Here is a 12,759-nt window from a genome sequence, read left to right as displayed (position 1 = left end):
TAATAATTTTTCCTTTCTTACAACTGGGGGTTTTAAATACGATATTAATTCTTTGGTAATAAATGTCCGTTGACTACCACTGTCAAAAAGACATAAATTTTTTGCTTTGCTTTAAGCGAGCCGAAAGAGTATACTAATAATTTTTCCTTTCTTACAACTGGGGATTTTAAATACGATATTAATTCTTTCGTAATAAATGCCTGTTGACTGCCACTGTCAAAAAGACATAAAGCAAATTTTGACTTTAGATCGGACGATATTTTTACGCAACATGTTTTCAATACAACTTCATTAAATAAATCTGAGTTTTTAATCTCACATTGAGAAACGGAAGTTACTATGGTATCACTTTCGTTTTTTTAGGAACTTCAGGGTGCCTTTCTTTTGGTTTCATGCATATCGAAACATTATGAAACTTACTACCACATATTTTACAATGCTCATTTAGAAATTTAGACTTTGCAGCAATATGGAATTTTCTAAAACATACAAAACATCTCCCTTCGTTCTTTAGTTTTTTACGCTTCTCAGGAATCAAAAGCGATTCACAGAAATTAGAATTATGTTCTGAATTGCTGCAAAAGAAACAGTTATTCTTAGCACTAGTTGACAAAGCAGATGCAGGAATATTACGTTTAAAATTTTGGTTTCTATATTTTTCTGGTTTATCATGAAATATCTTTACGGAACTATTCAAATGCATCGTAACTTCACGTGATTCCACTTCTACTTTAATAAAGGATATTAGTTCATTGATGTCCCAGTTCGAACTTTTGGCGCGTTTTCTGTTAAATTCCAAAGCAATATCTGACGGAATCAATTGAAGTAAAATTGGGCATAATAAATGACCATAACCCTTAAAGATGAAACCCCTAAAGAGTTTAAATTACGAATCTGAATTTCACAGTTGTCATAAAGCTCTCTCAAAGCTTTTAAGTTAGCAGAATTTTTTACAGTATTCAAATTGAAAAACTCATTCATTAATAATGACTTCGGTTCTACCAAACCGTTCTTTCAAAAGGGCGATAGCAGAACTATAATTTTCATTACTTAATGAAAACCCATATACAGCATTAGCTGCACTTCCATCTAGCAGTGATTTTTAAATAGCAAAATTTATCAAATGGGGTCAAATGAGCATTACTATCTATAGCATTTGAAAATTGGCTCCAAAACTCAAGCCATAAGAAAGAATCGCCATATTTTTCGATTGTAAGCTTTGTAAGCTTCATAAAATTAGGTCTAGTATTATTATTAGGGACACTACTTTCACTACTCAAAACACTAGAATCATGAAAATTAATTTGAGGGTTAGAGTTCAAATTTTTATCTAAATACCGAGTAATTCTGTATTTCCATTCAATAATTTTTTCGTTGTAATCCTCAACAACTTCAATCTCGGTTTCAATATCTTCAAGGGTTAAACCACTTTCGATTTCAGAATTTAGTTATTAAGACCATCATACTTTTCAATTAACTGGTCTTTGAGAACACTTAACTGATCATTTTTTTGTTCATGAGTCAATTCCGACGTTTTCATTAAAATGACTTCAATTTTTGTTAACAGTTTTGTAGTAGCGGTACGCAAAACTGGGCGTTTCCTCTTCAGTTTATCAAAATTTTCCATTACTTTATACTATGTCAAAATATATCAAGTTATAAATAAACATGCGCTTACCTGATAAATTTTGTATTCCGAACTTTCAATCCTGTCGCATAGAGCCGTGATAATCCGCTTCAATGCAGGTTAATAATTCTTACCGCAAAAGATACGGTTCAATGAAGTCAATTCAATATGAGAATACATGAGCACACGGGCTAAAACTATATACAAAATTTATTTACAAAATTTTAAATATTCTAAATTACTCTCAAACGAGAGTTCAAATCATTGTTACCGATTCAGTCGGTTCTTGTTACAATTCTTCAGAACAGAGTGCAACTGAGTTGCACTCTGTCTGTTTTTGTACCCAAATGTACAAAATCTAGTTATACATTTCAGCGCTACCTAACGGCAGTCACAACAGAGCATTAACTAGGGAGATATAATCGGAAAGTACCATTTTCTTCCTCTAATTTTTATTCTATACTTTTGTGTATTCCACTCAAACTTATCAAGACCCTCCATGTTATTACTGTAATTTGCAATGTCATTAGGCTGCGGAATTATTCGTTCTTTCAGTTCTAGACCCCATCTTCGCCCACGTCCCAAACGTAAAACTAAAACTTCCAAATGATTTGATAACATCCTAACATTGTTATGATCTTTCTAAAAAAATATTACCAGTAATAAATATAAGCCAAATATTACATTTACTTCATCATATCCATTATCCAAAAAAGCCCCATAAAATTCTTTTTTTTTTTAAATTTCTTTATCTGTTTTATAGGGTATTTATTCATCCTGCTATATCTCATCATTCCTGTCGCAGGCAATATCTCTCGCTTTTGGTTTGTCTAGCGTAGCTAGCCTTTTTTAATATTACCAACATGCCTAATCCATACATATCGTTTCTTGAACCATTGCTTCACAAACATCCCAGAATTGCACAAAATTGACATTGCGCACACTCTTGACTTTATTCATGTACACTGCTAAAGTCCTAGCTAGTAACCTTTATCGCCTTACCAAAATGTCTCCAAACTACCTGTTACCATATTCCAAAGATTAGCCAAAAATTAAATGCACTATTTATATTTTATGGCAATTTGTTTTCTGATTGCATACTAACATGATTAACGCATTTGTTTCATGCATTTTTTTCATTTCAATTCGTATTAATTTCATGCAGTATGATCAGTATAATACCAGATAAAAACAGATCGACACAGATTTCGTCACATTTTTTTTTTTCCACGTATACTTGCTTCCTTACTTTAGATATGCCCTAAAATTTATTTTTGCTGACATTTAAAATGACATTCCTTGCTGACGTCACTTTATACAATATAAATGCTTAAGAGAGTATATTAAAATGCAAGTTATGTACAAAGATGAGTTAAAATTTGATTTTGGCGAAGCGTTTTTGTTTTTATTTGTGAGTTCTGTTAACACTTTGCTTCCGATTTTGAAGCTAATTTTCTGTTACAGTAAGTTCACAAATCTAAGCACTGATCTTTGATGACAGAAAAGCTTCCTAATGATGCCATCCATTCTTATTGTCTAGTAAATGAAAATTTAATAATATGCCTGTAGAAGGCCAAGTAATAAAAATACTAGAGGAATTGTTTCGGCAATCTAAAAATAATTGTTATTTCTCACATTATTCACTAAGCTATTCAAAATATTGTTAATCTCTTTTCGCAACTGAGCCAGAGAATGAAAAAATCATTATAACTAATATTAGTCAAAAGCGAGTATCATTGTAATTAACATTATTTAAACGCGAGTGAATCAAAAGCGATTCGTGTGACTAAAGTAACAAAACGCTCCTCATTATGTAAAGAATATTAGATTTTAAAGAAGAACGAAACATGAAAAAGCAACCGAAATTCGAACCATGGATCTTCTAACGTTAGTTGGATGTAGTAAATTACATCAGAAGGACATACATGGTAGAATACGATAATGCTTTACATCCCCCTCACAACACATTTAAAGGCGATTTGGGAGTGGCAAGAGACACAGTCTCATAACTCGTCTGTGGTGACGAGTTATTCCTCACCACATTTTCAGTTTACTCGCCATTATAAATGCTAGCTGATGTTGTTGGAGAATAAAAATGAATTGATCCTCGCCGGAATTCAAACCACGAATGTTCTAGTGTACGAATTGCATACGTTAGTCTTATGAATTACGCCGGAAGATCAAGTGGGAGAAAAATGATAATTCCTTACGAGTATAATCTAATCACCTAATGACAGCTTTTTACCTTGCAGTATGCCTGTATTTCCTTAAAAGGAACTATATTGTACATTATTTCACATTTAAGCTCATATAAAAATTGCTAAGACTTTTCTTTTGTTTTTCAAACCATCCACTAGCAGATATTCCTAAATCGCATCAAAGTTTAAGGTATGTAATATTTATTATATAAGACTTATGCTCAATTACTAACATTTCAACAAATAAAAAGTGCCGAAAAAAATTACAGCAAAAGGAAATGGAGGTGAAAATTTCAGTTAACGATGCCATTGAAATAAAGAGCACACTTATAATAAAGTTGCAAACGCTTTAAATTACAGAATATTCAGATTACTTGCAAAACGTTCTGTGAGTAATTGTGTTCATAGATCCATGTAAACACAGCAGTGATTAATGGCTGAATCATCTATTCGCTAGAGCCTGAATTCTGTTCCCAACGGTTGGATGATTTGCTAGTATGATATTTTATACATTTTTCTATGCAAGATGATCCTGCCTGAATTGTCCTCCACTAAGATATCGATACTTAAGACACGTTGTGTTTAAATAAGTTGCACTGATTATCGAAATCCTTTTATTTATAGTTTTCAATCACCTTTGCTTTCTTATTAATTTCCCCCCTTTTTTAAGAGTTAAACTTGGGAAATAAAAGAGCAATTTAGGATAAAGAAGGCCTGAATAGTACTTTTCTCCAAGCTGAAATAAAGTATTAAATAGTTAGGATTTATTGCTGTAAAACTGAGATACAAAGGATATAAATAAATATATATAAAAATATATAATAATTAATATTAAAAATATATGTAAATGCAAACAATAGCGGATTATATGGCTCATTAACTTATTTTTTCATAAGGTATCGTAAATTGCCATTAAATAACATTCGATATACTTAAAGTGTTTTAAATACTATATTTATTTGACATTACTCTCCCGCCCAGTTATCTATAATTCACAACGTAAGTAAGCAAATCCTTTTCACCACGTCTGTTGTAAAAAAGATCTGATCGTTCTATTGTTTTAAAATTATTTATTATAATTTACAAAACTAAATCAGGCGATTCAGTATTAAACTACAATCGAAAGGAAAGGATTGACTCAATTATCTCTGTCTTGAACACGTCAGAACTATTTGCTATCTTTCATGTACCGAGTTGGTTTGCAAAGCATATAGAGATAAGATTAAGAAATCTCGCCTTGATTGAGCATGAGGATCAGTTACTGATACGTGCGCTAAGCCCTAGCTTAGTACAAAAATAATTCCAGGCTTTCTATTAGTTAACAGCATATCAAAATGGTATAGCAGCTCGGAGAACGATATTAGAACATTAATGATAGTGCATGTTATAGCTTGAAGAAAGATAGAAATTCTTTTCCGATATCAATATGTGCAGTTTGAAGTACATGTGTACGAACAAGCATGTTAAGAAACATATCAGTTGATGAAGAGAAACAAGAGTCAAGCAAAGCAACTATGTGATTGGCGGTAAGTGCAAGCAGTCTAATCCAAACGTTTGAGTTGAGGGTAGGGGAAGGTTCATTTCAATAACCCTGCGTAATTTGGAAAATATGGCCGAAAAATAAGGAGAAATAATGAATTAATCGAACGTTAGATAATGTAAATACGTAAGAATTACAGGAAGGAATATGGACTAACCATTAAATAAAATTAAACAATAATAGGTTGATGGGAGAAGTAAAGTTTACGAATTATTTGCTAAATGAAGACTGTGGTGGTTATCTTTTCATCCACTGAGCCAGTTGCAACTAGAGTTTTAAATACATAATTGTTCCTCACCACAATAGCAGATGCGGCTCTGTCTCGTCAGCTTACATTGATTTGCCGTTTGCGTTTTCATTCTTCCAACTTTTACCTTCGTCTGTATTTTCTGTACATCATTTACTCATTTGTGTAGCCTACAATCTGATTCAGATTTGATTCGCATAGCGGAAATTTCTCACCAGCCCGCACTAAGGTTTCGCCCGACTAATAAACTGAAACTATAAACCTTTTACATCGAACTGAATCGAAGGTGCTTCGCTCCCGGTATTTCAGAAAACTTAGATTCCAGAAGCCAAATACTTTTTAAACTAATAGGGGATTTTCAAAGTCTTCATCCCAGTGCAAGTTGGGCTGTAACAATTTCAGTGTAAGTTGATGATAGCCTGAAAATGTCTCTGGGTACTTTCCTATCATTCAAACTATGCAGGACATAATCAAGACTAGGAACCTTGGGGTAATAAACTTTTCCCGTTTTCATTAAATTTCCTAAAGCAATAAATTATATAATCGTCAGCATATATATTCCATTTAACTAGCAGCGTTTCTGGTAAACCATCGTTTGTTAACTATTCGCCTGACGGTTGAGTTTTGCTCTTTTCTATTAATGTGGCTTTACATGAATATCCCAAATTGTATCTGAAATGCTTTTTCGAGCAATTACGAAGTAGAGTTTAGATTTATACAATCGAAACTTATTAATTATACATTTTATGTGGGGCAGCTATGTCAAATTTGATCTGCGATAACGATGAGGTACTTCACCTCGGTCCAAGGAACACTGCATTAGTGCACTAGGGAGAAGAACCAAGAACCTCTCTAACCTGGGCTATTTAAAGCCCTTAATATGGTTATTGACGTCCCAGACCTAGAGATGATGCAATGTGGCGCCCCCCCCTCCACCGATGAAATCCGGGCGACAACTATAAAAACAGTTGAAATATATGAAACGCAAGTCAGGGGCAACCGGGCACCAACCAGTCACCATACAAAGAGAATGATGAACAAGTCGAAGACCGCCTCCCACTGCTGACCAATGGTAGCTAAATTGCAGAGAACAACCTTAAATACCTAACCATATAACGTCTAATACTAATAATAACGGTAGTATATAAACATCGTATAAAAATATACATAGATTTTTAATTTAACTGTAGCAGAGGTCCAAATTTTCCTCTTTGTTTCAGGTTCAACAATATTTAGGCATGGCTCTAATTAATAGTATGCTTACTGACGAAGCTCCTGGATAATATAAAAGTGCAGGACTGGTAGGATAAGTTACCTGAAAGAAGGACGACGTTAAAGGACGACTCTCTAATTACTGTTACTTTATAGAGTATCGTACTTCTCGGGAAGCCGAATGTCAAATTGAAGCATGATATCTCGCTCTCACTCACATATACGAAATACCCGAAGTCACTTAAACATGCCTTATTAACTTAATTATGATATTGATAAACGAATAGCATTACTGATACATAAATATTTTAAAATATAATTTTTGACCTTTTCTCTACATTCCTCTACATTTGAACATTAAAAATTCGCAAACATTTTCAGTTACAAATTATATGCCGCCTGTAAATTTTTCAAAAAATTAACTTGTACATAAATATCTCAAAACAGGGCATGCCTAAGAGAGAATGGGTTAAAATATGGTTTTATAAATAAGTAGCTTATGATTTATGAAATTTAGTGGATGAAGTGCAAAATAAAACTCTTGTATCTTCATTTTCTCAATGATATATATCAAAGCAAATGTTGAAATATTTTACATTTTCTAGGATTCTTTTCAAGTACTTAGCATTTTCTAGTTCAAATATTTCTTTTTATATTTTCTATGTAAAATGCAGTTAAAGTATATTACATTTCTAAATAAAAGCAAGTGTTGAATGGAGAAAATAATTTCAACAAATTAACATATATGAACATAAAACATGGATCGATGAATTCTTCCACAAAAATTAAGAGTGGGTCACTTAGAACTGCCTTAAATTAATACTGGGGTACAGGGCAAATGAAATTGTAATAATTGCGTTCATTTTTAAGTAAATGCTGCTGGTGGATGGCTCTTGAAAGTCCTCCACAAAGTAGCCCTCGAGGGCTTTGCCATAATCAAATAAACCAAAAACGTGTTTAGTGGATGGCGATAAAACTGATCTTTACTTTTTGAGCAAACACATGTCTTGAGATTTTATATTAAGACTTAAAAGATTCGATGCATGAAAAATGCATAAAAATTCGAGTTTTCGAATTTAGAACCTTTGTTTAAGTTTCTTGGGATTCGAAAAATAGAATGTTCCACATCTAACTAAAAGAAGTGATACGAATAAAAACATTTTCTGTATTTTCAAAACCATGATGTACTTTTTAATTTATTTTTTATGTAGTTGAATTAATTAAAATTAATATGTTTAATAAAATTTTAATTAAAATTAATATATTTTCAGACATTATTACCGCTACTCATATAAATAAATTTTTTGTACCTTTTTCTGTCAAACGGTATAGTTTTTAAGTTTCTACTGTTGTTGGTGTTATTGTCTGGTCCATGAATTTCATGGAAGAATGGTTGCCAGAGCCTCAAAGAGGTTGGACTTCCACTTCAACCCCAAATTTTGAGGAAGAGCTCTCCAGGGGTGGTCCGAGGATCTCCCACCCCTCTCCCCTTCCACTATACATTTACAAAGATCTATTTATTCTCCTAGATTCGAACCCGGACCCTTCGATACCGCAGTATGATCCCCTAAAAGACTTTAGATTTCTACTAAAGTAGGTGTATTCGTTCTCGATATATTTCATCTATAAGTGTTAAATTTTATGCCTATGGTGGCTTTATCGAGAGTATTCTAATATAGTTAAAAAATGTAAAACTGATGATAATAAATGTCCGTTTTGTGAAGCTCGATGTTCGGTACCATGTTATTCATAATGAAAGACCTTAAGTAACAAATAAAGAAAGGGCGGAAAACACTTGATATTGGAGGAAAAGGTAAATATTTGCAGCAAGAAAATTTTAGATTACTGTCCGAAATTTTCCGATTGCATGTTAAATGACCCCTCTGTCATAATGTTCTTCTTGGGTGGGTTCTGGATATATATTTCCTTCTTAATGTAGATGTTATTGCATAAAACTAGACATTTCAACGACACCAACTCTTTATTAACACACAAACAAAACAAGATCAAATAGTTAACACAAAATTAGAAACCACGTTTATCATTATTACGCTGACGTACAGCGGGTCACTTTCATTACTTCGCTACTAACAGGCACGTGAGAGAAAGGCGTTGCAGGCCGTTCGGCTAAACTGCGCATGCATGGTCAATACGTCATGACCCCCTCATGTAAGAATTTACTATTAAAATTGTTATGAAATTTAAAAAAAAAAAAAAATAACAGTTTTAAAATACCATAGAACTATTTCCATTTTACATCTTAAATAAAAATAATGTCTACTGTTGGAACTATGACTTCTGTAAAAAGGGATATGAATTTAAAATTTATAAATTAAAAATAATATTTTATGAATTATGCATTAAAGATAAAAGCGCATTAGTGCATTTTAAAACATAAATGAGGTTTCTAATAAGTTATCCAGCTATGACACTATATAAATTGATGCTAAAATTTTATGTATTATCTGTTTTCTACCAAAATTTGGATATATTTCAAAAATATGCAATCTCGCATGGCAGTTAGCCGTATGCAAGCAAATTTTGCGTAAATAATCGTGAATCTTACTTTACAGTTGCTCTGTATTTTTAAAGGACCAGCTATTTTTAAAAGAGTTTAACTTTTTTATTTGCTTTGTACTAACGGTACATTTGAATTTAAATTATACATTATTTCATTAATATTTAAGGCTTCTAGAAACGCAAAGAAATTTTTAAAAATTACTTCAGCTTCTATGCAATTAGACATATTCATAATATGAATTATAACCTTACTTGTCGAAAAATTGCTAGCTGAGTTTTCAACTTTCTTGCTTTGATGAAGCTTGATGTCTCTGAACTGCATCCATCTATAGATTGACTTTTTTTAGTTTTGCCTTTTTTGCCAAGGGGAACTAACTATCGAAATTTGATCACATTTTCTACTATGAATACTTATAATCATGACTATTAATGTATGTTCAACTTTTCATGAATGTTAAAGAACTAAGACTATTAATGTATTAATTCAATGCATTTAACTACAAGTCATGAAATTAAAAGTTAGTAATCAACATTTAAAATTTGTTGTCATTTCAAATCAAATGTTTGCAGTAAGATGAGATGTTTCAAAAAATAAAACACATTAATTTGAGTTTTGGGATTAACAATCGATTACAAAAATAAAGTAATTCATATCAGTGTTTTGAAAACTTCTTAAATATTGAATTGATTAATGAATGATTCTTTCTTTTCAGATTTTGCTCAGATGAAAATTTCATTTTTTTGCTGCCAATTTTATTACAACTTTTGACGTAGAGCTTCGTGTGAAGAGTTTTCAAGATTTTTCCTCCATCTTAGATCTGCACCATGTAATCAGTATATTTATACTTTAAGTATTATTATGTATATATTTGTATTTAGCAAAATGACTTGATGCTCGTGTAATGTATTTGAAATAAGATATTAAATTTTGTATTCTGTTTTTCGCTTTGAATTTAATTCACATTATCAAAACCACTGAAAAGCTCAAGCCTAAATAAATCACGAGAACCACATACATTTTAGCATCAGTCAGAGATGAAATGTTTTAGTAAACTGCACACCACATTTTTCTATCTATTTCAGAATGTTTTCATTCTGTTAAAAAAAAAAGGAAAATTAAAAAAAAATCTTAAATGTTTCAGATTTTATATTAAGTCCAAAGGGGCGTTTTAAAACATTTTGTGTGTTACCTTTCTTTATTAAATATCACGTTCTTCGCACATAAACCAACAGCAATATCGCAAAATAGTTTGAAAATGAGGATATCTTTAGAATGTCCGATACAGAGACTCACGGGCGCTGGAAATAAAAAGGTTCCTTTTCCCCATAGAGTGTTGCCATTGCCCGCTTTTAAATCGTTGAGTTTGTTACTTAAAAATTCGTTAAAGTTTTACCAAATGTGAAATCGATAATAAAACAAATTCCAAATTTAAAATTAGGTCTTCCACATGCCCACATTCGTTGGAGGATTACGTCATTAAAACTTCGATGGCTCTATGTACCGTTATTTTATCATAATGTGAGAAATAGACATACATTTATGCAGATTTTTCATTATTTAATTTCTTCAAATATAATTCAGGACTCTAAAATGTTGTGGCAACAGTTTGAAAAGTGAATCTACATTTATAGGAGTCCGACGCAAAATGCCAAAACGAAAGTAATAATCCTTCGGGACTCAAGTCCCTTTAGACTAAAAAAAAAAAAAAAAAAAAAAATTCAAATTTTCTGTTATTACAAAGTATTAAAACACTTAGCAAGTCGTGTTTGCGAACTATCTACTATTGATTTTTTATTATGCTTTAATAAATTCAATGAATTAACCTTTTATCCATGATATTAAATACAGGTTGGATAAGTAAATGATAAAAAATACAGATCATTGCCGAAAGCCTATGGTAAAGTTATATCAAACGTCAAAAAGTTATATTAATACTTTGAAAAGTGTTACGCATATAAACAAAATAAGGTTTAAAATTTATTATTGTTTATAATTTTACTCTTACTTAAATTTATATTTTATAAAATTGAATTGATTTAATTATCTGTAATACACAGCAATAACAGGAAACAAAGTTAAATATCGAATGAAATAATAAATAAAAAATTTGCTTTGAAATTGTGTTCAATACATCTTTCAAAATGTCAGATCTGAAAAAGATTTTTCAAATTACCTTGCTCTAAATTCAGTAAAAATAAATTGAGAAACATTTTTGCGTTAATAATTATTCCAGTACATCAGTCACTTATAATTTTCTAACATTAGTGAAGGTTAAACATATTCTGATAAAAATATGTTATCAGTAATTGGGCATATGTAAAGTGGCTGTACGATTTGTTATTGAAATTTATCTTAAATTGATAGTAATAAAATATTTTAAATAAAGCTTTTAAACCGAAAAGGGACGGAAGTCCCAATCAGGTACAGTTAAAAGTGTTGAGAGCACCAGAAACTCCATTAAAGATCGCACAGGTATAGCTACCAATCACTAACCGACTAGAGCAAGGAGGGAAGGACAGACGAAGAATAAAGCTGATGGTAGTTTTTTAGAGAGAGGTTTAGGAGTTTATTATTAAGAGAAGAGGACTAAAAAGGAAGAAAGATTATTAGAAGAAAACTAGAAAAAAGGTCATTAGAAGGGTTATTGTGTAGTGGGTGAATCTAATTATTAGCCCACCGGATGAGACCAGATCTCGAAAACTTTGTGTGTGGGAAAGGAGGAAAATCGAATAAAACAAGTTTTACATTAAACTAGCATAGAATATATCATACGAAAAATTTAGAACAATACTTAATATGGAAAAGAAAACAGAAGATAATATATAGAATAATACATCAAGTATACAGTAGTAATTAATGTGTCATTATAAATAAAATTTTGAATTTTCCAAATTTGGAATAAAATGCTCAAACATAGAATACATCATATGACAAATTAAAAATAATACTTAAAATATAGAAAATAAAATATAGCATAATGAATAAAGTATAGAATAATACATAATATCACGCATAATAAAATTTAGAATTTTTGAAATTTAGAATAAAATGTTAAAACATAGGATAGTACAAGATGTATCATATAATAAAATTAATGAAATATAAGTATAAAATGTAGAAGAAAATAATATTGTACTTTAGAGTTAATGATCACAAATAGTTTTCAGTATTCATCAAGCAGAGTTAATGAGTCATTAAAGTGTTCATGATTATAGAGTTCATATAAAAAAGTTCATGGTTTAAGTTCATATATTTTACATGACTCATACAATATTCATGACTCATTTTTATCAAACATAGCAAATCAATGTCATGATTCATCTTTTTAGCTCTAATTTGTTGTCATGATTCAGTTTTTATATTTCATTTTGTTTATTATGGATTTTGTAAATCTTTTGTTTTTACGATCAAAAT

General features: G+C 31.0%; 2 protein-coding genes across 2 annotated transcripts in view; both read left to right on the top strand.

Moving 5' to 3' along the window:
* The window catches only part of LOC118204670 (scavenger receptor class B member 1-like), a 62,650-nt gene extending 52,366 nt beyond the window's left edge, over window positions 1-10,284 (top strand). The window contains exon 2 of the mRNA XM_085825238.1: window positions 10,058-10,284. The gene's annotated coding sequence lies outside the window, so the exon portion shown is untranslated. The remainder of the gene's footprint in view (window positions 1-10,057) is intronic.
* Window positions 1-10,284, top strand: part of LOC118204660 (scavenger receptor class B member 1-like) — a 33,952-nt gene extending 23,668 nt beyond the window's left edge. Inside the window, exon 2 of the mRNA XM_035376967.2 lies at window positions 10,058-10,284. The gene's annotated coding sequence lies outside the window, so the exon portion shown is untranslated. The remainder of the gene's footprint in view (window positions 1-10,057) is intronic.
* Window positions 10,285-12,759: the final 2,475 nt, after the last annotated feature.

The sequence above is a fragment of the Stegodyphus dumicola genome, chromosome 1 (assembly GCF_044657685.1).
Source record: "Stegodyphus dumicola isolate Sdum_Otavi_A_Nest chromosome 1, ASM4465768v1".
NCBI classification, from domain to species: domain Eukaryota; kingdom Metazoa; phylum Arthropoda; class Arachnida; order Araneae; family Eresidae; genus Stegodyphus; species Stegodyphus dumicola.
This window is presented reverse-complemented; position numbering and strand designations above follow the sequence as displayed.